Consider the following 12,021-nt stretch of genomic DNA (forward strand, 5'->3'; position numbering starts at 1 on the left):
GCAGTGAACATGAACATAGTTTATTGTCCTGTAACAAGGAAGGTAGATAGTGTTTAACTATTTGATTTCTGTTAGCTAAAATCAGCTGTATAGAACTGTAGCCATGCTTGTGAACTTAGTGCAGCTACTGTTTGAAGTTCATTGCTTATAAAATTATAGGTAGTGCCAGCTTAAGTGTTGCCAGTTTTGGGCTTTTGACTGCTTAGGGTAGCTTTAAGCAGAACTCCAAATTAAAAGTGTTGCCACAATATTTCTGCCAGTGTTTTCTTTTGATTATCCTTGAATGAAGTCTTTCTTGACCTAAACAAGAAAAACAGGTGGTTAGTTCTACTGTAGTAGATCTGACTGGGAGATTATGAAGTCTCTGTAGCATAAGACAGTGTCCTGTGTAATGTTTCTCAAAACAATACACTTGGGAGGGGAAAAAAATCCTGAAAAATACCTTCCTGGGGAGAGGGTGTGCAGCAGGAGCTGAGGGTGGTAGGGGGAGCTCTGTGACCCTGGCTGTTACTAAAGTCAGAGCGATAAGGGCAGCAGCAGTCAGGTGGAAGCTGGGGGCCACATATTAATCCCTGAGGGGGGCGACCAATTGCACAACCCTGTGTTAACTGTTTTGTTTAAAAAAAAAAAAAAAAATAGCTCTCCATCACCACCACCTTCAAATGTCTCTTCACTTCCTGGAGGAGACATGCTTGAAACACTGTCCCTGCATTACTTTGTGTAGTTTTTTTAGTAATTTCAAACACTAGAAATTAGAGGTGCACTGATGTATCAGTCCAGTATTGTATTGGTACCGATATAAAGAACATTTGCTGTATCAGATATCGGCCCAATGGGGCCAAAAATTTGACCGATAAATGCCCCTGCTGTGCAGAGCCGCAGAGCTGGCAGTGTGGAGAGCTGCCTCCAGCTGGTAAGTCTGGTGTGGTGGAAGAGGAGGGGGGAGGGAAGACGCCTGGGGGAGCAGATCAACGCCCCTGCAGTGAGGGAGGGGGCAGGGGCAAGTGCTGCCCAAAGGTGGGGGTGGGGGCACAGGATGGAGGTGCGGCTTTTAGGGGAGCAGCTCCCTGGGAGGCTCCTGCTTGCTTTGGGGGGGAGCGGCATGTGTCCCCAGATGTGTGTGGGGTGGGCAGGTGGCTGGAGTCAGCACTGCGTGGCTCTTGGTGGGGGCTGGGCTCGGAGTGGACACCAACAGTGCTGGGATGGGGCTGCAGCCACCCCAAATTTTGCCGCTACTCCACTCCCAGCACCACCGCTGCTGCCAGCTGCCCAGAGCAGCCTCAGCTCTTCCCAGCACGTGGGTGGAGACGAGCTGCACCTGGGGGTACAGGGCTGGGAGCGGTGCAGCGGTGAAATTTGGGGTGACTGCAGACCCTCCAAGCATCACTGGTGCCCACTTGAGCCCAGCCCCTGCTGAGAAGAGCCATGCAGTTGCATCCCGCCCTGCCCCACACAGATCCAGGGGACACACACTTCTTCCCATGCCCTCCCGTAGTGCAAGCAGCAGAGAGAGCCACTTCTTCCCCCGACCCCCTCCCAAGCCGTGGATCCAACCCGCATCCCCATCCCTCCTGGACAGTATCTGTCCCTGCCCCCTCCCCTTCCACCACAATAGACTTACCTCCTGGAGGTAGCTGTATCGGATTGGTATCGGCCGATATGCCTTCTTAAATATTGGCTATCGGTATCGGCCCCCAGAATCTCTGTTGGTGCACCCCTAATGTCAATTTTGTAATGGTTAGATGTATGCTGCTGCTACTACTACAAGAATGTGCAAAGGATAATAATCCAAATAATAGCCTCATTTTGTTGCTTCTTTATACATTAGTTAATTTCTGTCTCACCCATAAAATGGTTCAAAATACAGTGTCTGCAAAACTACATGATCCACTCAGTACAGAACAGAAACATCAGTATTTTGGCTACCACCATTTTCCCCACTGGCTTGGAATTCTCTTAATGATTTTTTTAAAGCACCTCCACTAACAGCCAAGTGATGACTGCTGTCTGAGTACAGTTTTTATAAACCAGAACATTTGAGAGAAGAACACTTTACACCTGGCTTTTAGATTTGTTTACAGTGGTAGCTGCATCGGAAATGTATTTGTTAAAAAAATCTCTCTTGACTAGAGAAAATACAGGTGCATGTGAGCTCTGTCCATGCCATGCTCTTTTAAGGCCATACCTTTAAATGAGGTTCTAAATAAGAAACTTCAGCTGCTGCTAACTATTTTGGACCTCTTATCATCAAAATTAAACTTTGGTGAATTATAAAACCCTTGTTTAAATATAGGATTAAATACTTGAATTCTGACTATGCTCAGAGTAGATAAATAGTAGGTGATGACTCTGACGTTCTTAGGTACTGGCCAACTTGGGGAAGCAGACCACTACCATTTTAGGCTCCTGAAAACACCTAGCAAACTGCTTTCTCAGCCGAAGTATTTGTACACTTTCTCAGCCAGGATGAATAGTATATTATCTCTGTCCAGGAGGAAGCATCATACACACTATCACCTCCTGCAGGACCTTTTAAGTCACAATGCCAGTGACTTGATCATTTAAATTTAATACAAAATAACTTTCATTTCCATAATCAATATACATTTTCCTGCAGATGCCTTCTTTCAGGGTACTTTTAAGATCTCCATAAGGATTTAAAATCAAATTTTGGTCCAGCCTGTTAAATAAAATAGTCTCATAAGTTCAAGAAGCTTGATGCAGCAGTATCTCAGGTTCTATCCTGGTCGAGGCTTCAGACTTTGCTGCTAAACCAAAATTGTTATATGAACAACAGTCATCTAAACAGATATTTTTTGCATCAGACTTAAAGGAAGGAGCAGTTTGGGGGCATACCAGAGAGGCTCGCAACTGGTCTAAATTGGCCTCAGCTCTCACTAGTAAAGTCTGCATAACAATCTATTGCTAAAGTATGAACGCTAAGGGTAGCTTAGAAGAAACTCTTATGATGGGGAAATTTGGAAAAAAGTTTTCCAAGGAAAGTAGACATATTGCTCTCCAAAACAAAATATTGTGTGTGACAAATATGGAAGGAGGATGTTTATGCAACAGTTTACAAATCCTATTCGTGTGCCATTCTTCTGATTCACTTTCCATTCTCAAGGGTACTAAAAGTGGCTTATAGCCACTGATAGAAAAACAGACCATCTCTTTTTGATGCAGGTCTTCCAATTTAATGCCCTATCACTTAGTATCCATTTACCAGGGCCTACAGTTCACCAACAATAACTATATATAACTCCTTATTAACCTGTCAAAGCCCTTTCTAAGGCAGATTCCACCCATATGCTTTGTCCCAGGAGTAACTCAACCTTATCCAGGATCTGCACTACACCCACTGAGAACTGAAAGAACTTCTCAGCTCTGCCAAAAGCACTTACTCACATTACATACACCAACAGGAAGCACTAAGTTTTACTGTTGGTGACAGTGGAAGATGCCATGGCAAAAAAATCGGACCACCCAAATCCAGTAAGCATCCAACAAATAAATACCCTCACCTTCAAGTTACAGCTACGCAGGTCCAAGAAGATGCACTTGGTCTTCTGTCTCTCTCATACTTTAAGCCACACCATAGTATCCAGCTTTACTACAGATCATTTCCAGGATTGTCCAACCATCTATCCCTGCCAACTAAGTTCAAGGACATGAAACATCTTGGAGCTTCCCCTGGTCTGTCTTGCAGCCATGTCAACTGGGAAGGTTGTAGGATCATAGGGAAGGACCCTACAAGGTCATCTAGTCCAGGCTCTTGCTTAAGACCAGGCCAGACCTAAGTCATCCCAATCATATGTCTGTCCAACCTACTCTTGAAAAATTCCAGGGACGGAGATTCTACAACTTCTCTAGGTAGCCTGCTCCAGTGCTTGGCCACTGTTAAAGCTAGACATTTCTTCCTAATCTCCAACTTTTTAAATTGTCTCTCTTACAGATGAAGGATATTGTTCCTAGCCCAGTTCCCTTTGACCACAGAGAAAAGCCCATCCCCATACTCCTCACCCTTCAGGTATTTGTAGATATCAAATTCTCCTCCCCTCCCCTCCCCTCCCCCACCCCTCATCTTCCACAGACTAAATAATCCTAGTTGTTTCAGCCTTTCCTTATAAATTATGCTTCCAGATCCCTAATCATCTTTTCACATATACTGGATTCCTTCCAATCTGTCCACACTTTCCTTAAAATGTGGGGCCCAAAACTGGACACGCTATTCCAAGTGAGGCTTCACTAATGCTGAATAGGCCTAAGAGGTATTTCTCTTGATTTGAAGTGACATTCCTGTTGATATAAATCAGTGAACTGTAGCTTTATTTTGCAGCAAGAACACACTGTTGGCTCCTATTCAGCTTTTGGTCTACTGTAATCCCCAAATCCTTCTCTGCAATACTTCATCTTACCCAGTCATTCCGCAATCTGTATATACAATTATTCCATCCGAAGTGCAGGACTTTGCAGCTGTCCTTGTTGCATTTCATGTAGTTGAGTATGGGCCATTTCACCAGTCTACCCAGGTCATTCTGGATCCAGAATACCTGCAACTCCACTCAAGGTGGTGTCATCTGCAAATTTGCTAAGCATGCACTTAATCCTGTTGTCCAAATCATTAATAAATGTGTTGAACAATACTAAGCCCAGGACAGATCCACCAAAGCAACAAACAAAAGACATCATTGATGCACCCCCCACTCAAAAAATACTGGCATCTGATTGACTATATCATGGTATGTGCCTAGGACTGTCATGATCTGCTGGACAGATCATCATTTGATATGTTTCATCATGTCTGTTCATATCCCAAATTAGGTAAATACAGGAAGCAACCAAGAAAGAGGTTCAATATCCAGTGCTTGAAAGACCTTGCTAAAAGTGTTCATCTCTGCCTCAATGAGAGACTGACCTCCTTGATGATTTTGACACCATCCATCACTGAGAGAGCTTCAAGAAAGACTTCTGTGAATGTGTGAAAAATCTCTTGACTGGTTCAATGAGAAGGATAGGGTGATTTAAGGTCTCATTGATAGAAAAAGGAGAGCCTTCAAAGCTTGATGGGATGATATCAACTTCAAACAGAAGACAGACATTTTTTACCACATTAAAACCAAAGCCCAAAGGAAGATTGGAGAGCAAAAGAACAAGTCATGGTGGGGTCAAAGCAAAAGAGATTCAAAAGTTTGACAATAGCCATAACACACAGTTTCTTTGGCACAACGAAACCTATCTGTGGGTCAAGCACACACAGAGCTGTCCTTTTGAGATCACAAGATGGAACAACACTGTTTAAAGATAACTCTACTATCAGGACACAGTGGAAGGAGCACTTTCAAGAACTTCTGTAATGAGAGTCTAATGTTGAAGATAATAATATCAAAGCCATTCCATAACACCCCATTAAGGACTACTTTACAGATCCACCAATTTATGAAGTTGACTTGAAGGACATTAAGCAGAATGTACAGTCCTGATGAAATACCAGCTGAAAAGCTGTCTCACCAACTGTATGTCTTGATTATAAATACCTGGAAACATGAACAGATTCCCAGCAACTCGATAGATTCCAGAATCACTACCATATTCAAGAAAGGAGATAATTGCTGCAATCCAATCTATCATAGCATTGTACTTCTGTGCATAGTTGGAAAGAATCCTTGCCCACATTCTCCTTCCTGGACAAACTTTCCTCATTGAAATTCTACTCAAATATCAGTGTGGTTTCATACCACTCAGAGGTGCAATGCATAAGATCTTTGTTGCTTGACATCTGCAGGAGAAGTGCCATGAGCAACCCCAAGTTTTGTAAGTGGCCTTCATTGACCTAAGACCTTTGATTCTATCGACCGGGAAGCTTTTTGGAAGATCCTAGTTAGATTTGGATGCCTGCCAAAATTTGATACCATAATCAAACTTTAACAATGACATGACTGCAGCTGTCCTAAGCAATGACCCAGAAATGAACCCCTTCACTATTAGAATTAGCATCAAGCAAGGATGTTTGATTGTACCTACACTCTTTTCCATCTATAGCACAACCATTCTACATCTCATTGCTGATAGACTTCCATCTGAAGTCAGTATCCAGTATTGCATGGACAGAAATCTCTTTAACATTAACCTGTTACATTCCACGTACAACATAACCAACATCTCCATTACTGATCTTCAGTATGCTAACAACTATCATGTGTGCCTACTCAACTGAAGAGTTCCAGGTCATGCTTGTTTGCTTCTGTGAAGCATATGAAATGCTTGGACACACTATTGACTTCACAAAAACCAAAATGCTTGACCAGCCCACCCCAAACAAACCAATTGCTCCTCCACATATTACAATTAAAGGACAATCATTGGAAAATGCTCAGCATTTCCCCTACCTGAGTAGCCACCTTTCCAAAAAAGTAAACATATTTGATATTCAGTAGTGGATAAAATCTGCCAGTCCTGTGTTTCATAAATTCATAGACATTAGGGGCTGGAAGGGACCTCATGAGATCATTGAGTCCAGCCTCCTGCCGTAGGCAGGAAGTCAGCTGGGATCAAGTGACCCCAGCAAGAAATATATCCACATTTTTTTTTTTTTAAAAGAGCCTGGTGAACAGCTGTTCTCCTAGGTCCTAATGCACTCCTCTCATATAATTGTAGGCTGCCACCAAGCTCTCCCTGAGCCTTCTCCAGACTAAAGAATCCCCAAGTCCCTCAGCCTCTCCTTGTATGGCCTTCCCAACAGGCCTTAGATCATATGAGTGGCTCTCCTCTGGATACTCTCAAGCTTCTTCACATCCTTCCTGTAGTGGGTGGCCCAATACTGGCCACAGTACTCCAGCTGCGGTCTCACCAGGGCCGAGTAAAGAAGAAGGATGACTTCCCTGGTTTTGCTTGAGATGCATTGGTGAATGCATGCCAGAGTTTGGTTTGCTTTGCCAGCCACAGCATTGCAGTGGTGGCTCATATTCATCGTGTGGTCAATCATCGTGTTTTGGTTGGCCCAGCTTGAGAGTGTGTCCAAATTGGCCTGTATCCCCCACCTGTATGTCCTATGGTGTGACCATCCTCCCCCATAATTTTGTATCATCCGCAAACTTGGTCAGTTCACATCTGATAGTTAATGAAGATGTTAAAGAGTACCGGCCCAAGTAGCAAGCTCTGAGGTACTCCACTGGTCACCCTGTGCCACGTTGATTTGCTCCTGTCAACTAGTATCCTTTGCATCCGACTCTCTAGCCAGTTGCCTAGCCATTGGACTGTATAATGATCAAGGCTACAGTTCCCCAGCTTAACCATGAGGACATCATGGGGAACTAAGTCACAGGCTTCTTGAAATCCAGGTACATGATGTCCACATCATCTCTGTTGTCCAGGGCACATGTTACCTAGTCATAGAAGCAAATGAGGTTGGTCAGGCAAGACCTGCCAGTCACAAAGCCATGTTGGCTGGCATTCAGAAGCTTGCCTTCCATTAGTCTGGTGTTAATGGATCCCTTGACAATTTTCTCTGGAATTTTTTCAGGGACGGATGTCAGACTGATTGGTCTATAGTTCCCGGGTCAACACTCCTCCCTTTCTTGAAGGTTTGGACATCTCTGAAATCATGTCTTTGATTATCATGGCATCAAGACCCAAACCAAACTGCTTGTTTACAAGGCTGTTATCATCTCCATCCTGTTTTATGTATGTGAAACTTGGATGACATCAGAAATACCTGAGAACTTTGCAACGTTAACATTAGCGTTGTCTTTGGAAAATCCTCCCTGTCAGTTGCAAGGATAGAAGAACAAATGCCAGCATTCTACTCAAGCAAATACCATCAACATTGAAGCCATGTTTATACTGTACCAGCTTTATGGGACAGCACACATCACAAAGATGCCTGACAACCAGCCCCCAAAACAGGTTCTATGCTCCCGTCTTACCAAAGGTCACCACCCTAGAGGTAAGCAAAAGAAGAAATTCAAGGACACCTTGAAGGCCAATCCGAAGAAATGCCTCATTAAAATCAGAGACTGGGAGACTGAATCATCCCCAGTGGTGCCATGAGTGGCATTGTTCGTTTCAAACGCTCACCTTCCTACTATGGAGGAGGATAGAGGAAAGAGACAAAGGAAAAGAGCTGTGGCTCAACATCATGAGGATCTACTCCTTCTCCCAGAACTATTTGCAACATATACAGTCAAACATGCAAATCTCAGATCTGCCTCCTCAGTCATCTGTGGACTTACCTGACTTCCCTGTTCACTAGAAGGTAACTCCCCTGTTACCCTTGTATCAAGGGACTCTTGACAGCAATATTGTACTGAGAAGTTGGGTGTAATTGAAGTCAAAGCTGTTCTCTCCTGAAGTGTCTTTTAGCCTCTGCAGCAACTGAAATATTATTCTTGCTTTCTTCATAGTCATGTTAGCACAGGCATCCTGAGAAGGTGAGACATTCAGCAAAGACAGAGCTTACAAGCCAGTTGCATGCACAGGAAAAAATATCTCAAGATGTTACATTACACAGTTGGTTATTTGCTGCTCTGAGAGATGCTGATCCCTAGAGCTGACTACTATCTACTGTTAGCAGCTCTTGGAGAAAAGACTTGTAAGCTATGCCTGGGCAGCATTAGAACAGTAATAGGTGTGTTCTGCAGTGAATGCTTCTGTCACTATGATTCTCGTAGTAGGAGATCAGTTTCCCTTTTCTTTATCGGTTGGAAAATACATGAAAAATTAAGTCCTTCTTTGTTCATTAGCTGATTGTATGACGCATTAAGATGGCTCTCAAGGGAGGACTGAGCCACTAGCTTTAATTGTATATGTTCCACCAGATGATTTTGCTGAATTTCAATGGGATGGCCTTGGTTTCCTCAAATGCACCTATATATATTGCTGCTCGACTGGACTATCATTGGCTTATTGCAGAAGGTTGAAGAGGAAACATAACTGGTGCACTGATTCTAGCAGAGGCCCTGCTACATCTGTGCTGCCCATATTAGTATGTATGGAATTATATCTTTGTTGGCATTCAAAGATTAAACAATGCACAAACTGTTTCATGTCCTTTGACCTTTGGCTGCTTATTGAATCTAGAAATCTTCCTGTGATGTTGAGGGTTTGAATGTGCTTTCATCTTTAAGTAATCATAATAGATGAAGAAAACAATGCATTGTTTTGATCACTGAAAAAAAATTCAAAAATACATTTGGAACAATAATAGACATACACCACTACTGGTTTCTTGCTTTTTATTCAGCAGGTATGCCTAATTCCTGATAACATTAAGAAGACTCCTAAGATTTGTTTAAATTAAAAACCTGTATATTTATTTAGTGTTAGAGCCAAACAAAGACTTTGGTGCTTAAGTCTAAATTTCCAGTCCACAAATCTGTTCTGCATGCATCTAATTCTGGAGACACCTAAACCCACCAAAGTCAGGCATCACAGTACTCTGTGTTGTGGCTCCCTGGTCCCTTTTTGGATTTAGCCTTTCATGTATGAGACCATCTTTATATACCTGGGGAATGACAAAAACATAGAAGTACTAACATGCTACTGTTCCACTGTTCATTTTCAGTTTAAGTGTCATGGAAGGCACTAGCTTGCTGTGCCTGCTCTGTGGACAAATGAAAAACTGTAATTGCAAGAAGGATAATAGGACTATTAAAGTCATTTTGCATACTCTACCTCATAGATAAGCATTTGTTTTAGGTTTTGATACCATGATCAGTAAAGTCTCTGGTTTGTGTACAGGAGAAAAGGAGCAAATTCAACCAGTAGCTACAAGAGGGAGTAAACCAAAGCTAATTAATTCACTCAGTGTCCTTCAGTAAAAGACCATTAAGGAGGAACAGTGTTGAGTTGCTACTTTGCTGTGGAAGCAGTGACCTAGATAAAAAGGCTCCCTAGGTCAATGCCACCTGCTGTCTGCACTAAACAGTTATCAGAGCCCTTGGCTGTACTCAATGATAACTCTGTGCATATGTCTAGGTAAGTTTATTTACCAAATGAAAGAGTAAAGCAAAATCATAAACCAGACCTTGGTCTCAAGCGGCAATAGCCTAGCAGTATGAGCACAGGAAATGGGAGAGCTGGGTGTAATGCTCTTCAGCCTGAGGAGGTTCAATCTTGCAGCTTCCTGGGAAATGCCCTAACCACTAGGCTAGTGGTTCTCAAGGCTTCCTTCAGAAAACAGCAGGTCTTAGCTTTCACTTATTTCATGACTATGGAAAAATACCAGAGCAAAGAACTCTGAAAGACAACAGCAAATCAGAATGTTGTTGGCACCATTGTTTCCTGTTTGAAATCTATGGGTTTGCATTGAGTGTAGGTTTTTGCACACACAAGGAATAGCACACTGTGACACCCTTAAAAGGATCTTGTGACACCCCAGGGTGCTGCAGCACCCTGCTGGAGAATCCTCGCACTGGGCTCTAGGCCAGACTAGGGAGAGGCCGCCTCCACCCATTGTTGAAACAGCGACACTGCAGGGAAAGAAATGCAATGTTCCCAGGGCTGAAGGCAGGGGGAAAGGGAACCTGGCTTCTTTCCAATGAGCCCTCACACTGGCCAGCCCTCGGCTGGGTAGCAGGAGGCTCCACCCCAATTTCTTTGGTCAGGAAGGCAACAGACACTGTGGTTCCAGCCCCCAGGGTCCCCCTGGTGCTTGAGGGCAGTGCTTCCCTCAGGCGTTACATGAAGCCAGTACAATCCCAGAGGCATCTCTGCCCATGGGGCTACACAGCAGACGGGGAAAGTCCCACTCTGCCCAACCCCTGCAGCTACCTCTACTCCAGTGCACAGGCCAGGTGGTGCAGCCTAAGCTGATCCTTTGTGCCTCTGCAAACCCCACTCTCTGCCAGCACCACAGGTAGCTGTGATTTGCTCTGCTTGGATGCGTGGAAGCCAAGCCTGGGCAGCCCGGGGGGTGGGCACCCCAGTGCATCCTTGGCGGCAAGGGCAGGCAGAGCCGTGTGCAGCTCACGGCTGTCTGCCAGCTGACGGGACAGAGCAGGCTCCTGGCAGCATTTCCCCTTTGGCTTCCCTTAAATACACAAGTGCATGGCACAGGTGGGCACATTCTGCTCCAACAGCACCCTGCAGGCGACAGATTCAAGCCCTGTCAGCATGAGGGCAGTGACTAGACCACCGTAACCTCTACTGCTTCTGCTTGAGGCCTGCCTCAATGTGCCTTAAGGCCCTGCTGAAGGACAGGAAGCTATTTCATTTGAGAATCCTGAGACCCTAGCATGTTATGCTCATGCTGGAAAACAGTGCCCCTGCCTCTGCATTCCCCCATCTGTGCTGAAAGTGGCTCTCTTGCCTGATAGAGCTGGAAAGACCTCAAGGGTCACCTGCTCCAACACACTGTACAGATGCAGGATGCTCCTTTCCTAACCCCCCAGACAGATGGCTCCCAAACCTTTTCAAAACATCCAAGGAGGAGACTCCACCCCTTCCCTGGGGGAGAACTTGTGCTTTTACCCTCTTCTTTTCTTACAGCTAGGATGTTTTTCCTGAGTTTTTGTTCTAAATATGCTTTGCTGCAGTTTAAACAGGCTGCCTCTTGTCCTACCCCCTGTGGGAAGAGACAACCATATTTCTTCTTCTTTATGGCAGCCTTTCCAATATTTGAAATGTTCAGATATTTAAAATATGTATTTATTTGAAATATTTCAAAACTGTTATGTCCCCTCTCCAGCTCCCTTTCCACAAACTAAACCTACCTAGTTCTTTAACTTTTCCTTATATTGGTACAGGCAGAAGCAGCTGAGTTGAATATCCCAGTGAAGTAAAACAAGCTGAAAGCCAATAGGTACTGAAAGGTATCTGCCCAGTCCATACCATTTTCAAGAGACTTGAAGTTCTGTGGGAACTGCCTTGTTGGGCACCTCATGTCAATCAAGCATGATCAGGGGCAGACCCAGGGGAGGTGTGGGGGTTTCTGTTGCACCCCTCTTCTGGCTACGTGGCAAATGCGCAGTGATCCCTCTGAGCTCACAGACTGGTCAGCATGGCTCCAGAACCCATAGGGTGAAT

The sequence above is a fragment of the Alligator sinensis genome, unplaced genomic scaffold (genome assembly GCF_000455745.1).
Source record: "Alligator sinensis unplaced genomic scaffold, ASM45574v1 scaffold600_1, whole genome shotgun sequence".
In the NCBI taxonomy this organism is placed as follows: Eukaryota; Metazoa; Chordata; order Crocodylia; family Alligatoridae; genus Alligator; species Alligator sinensis.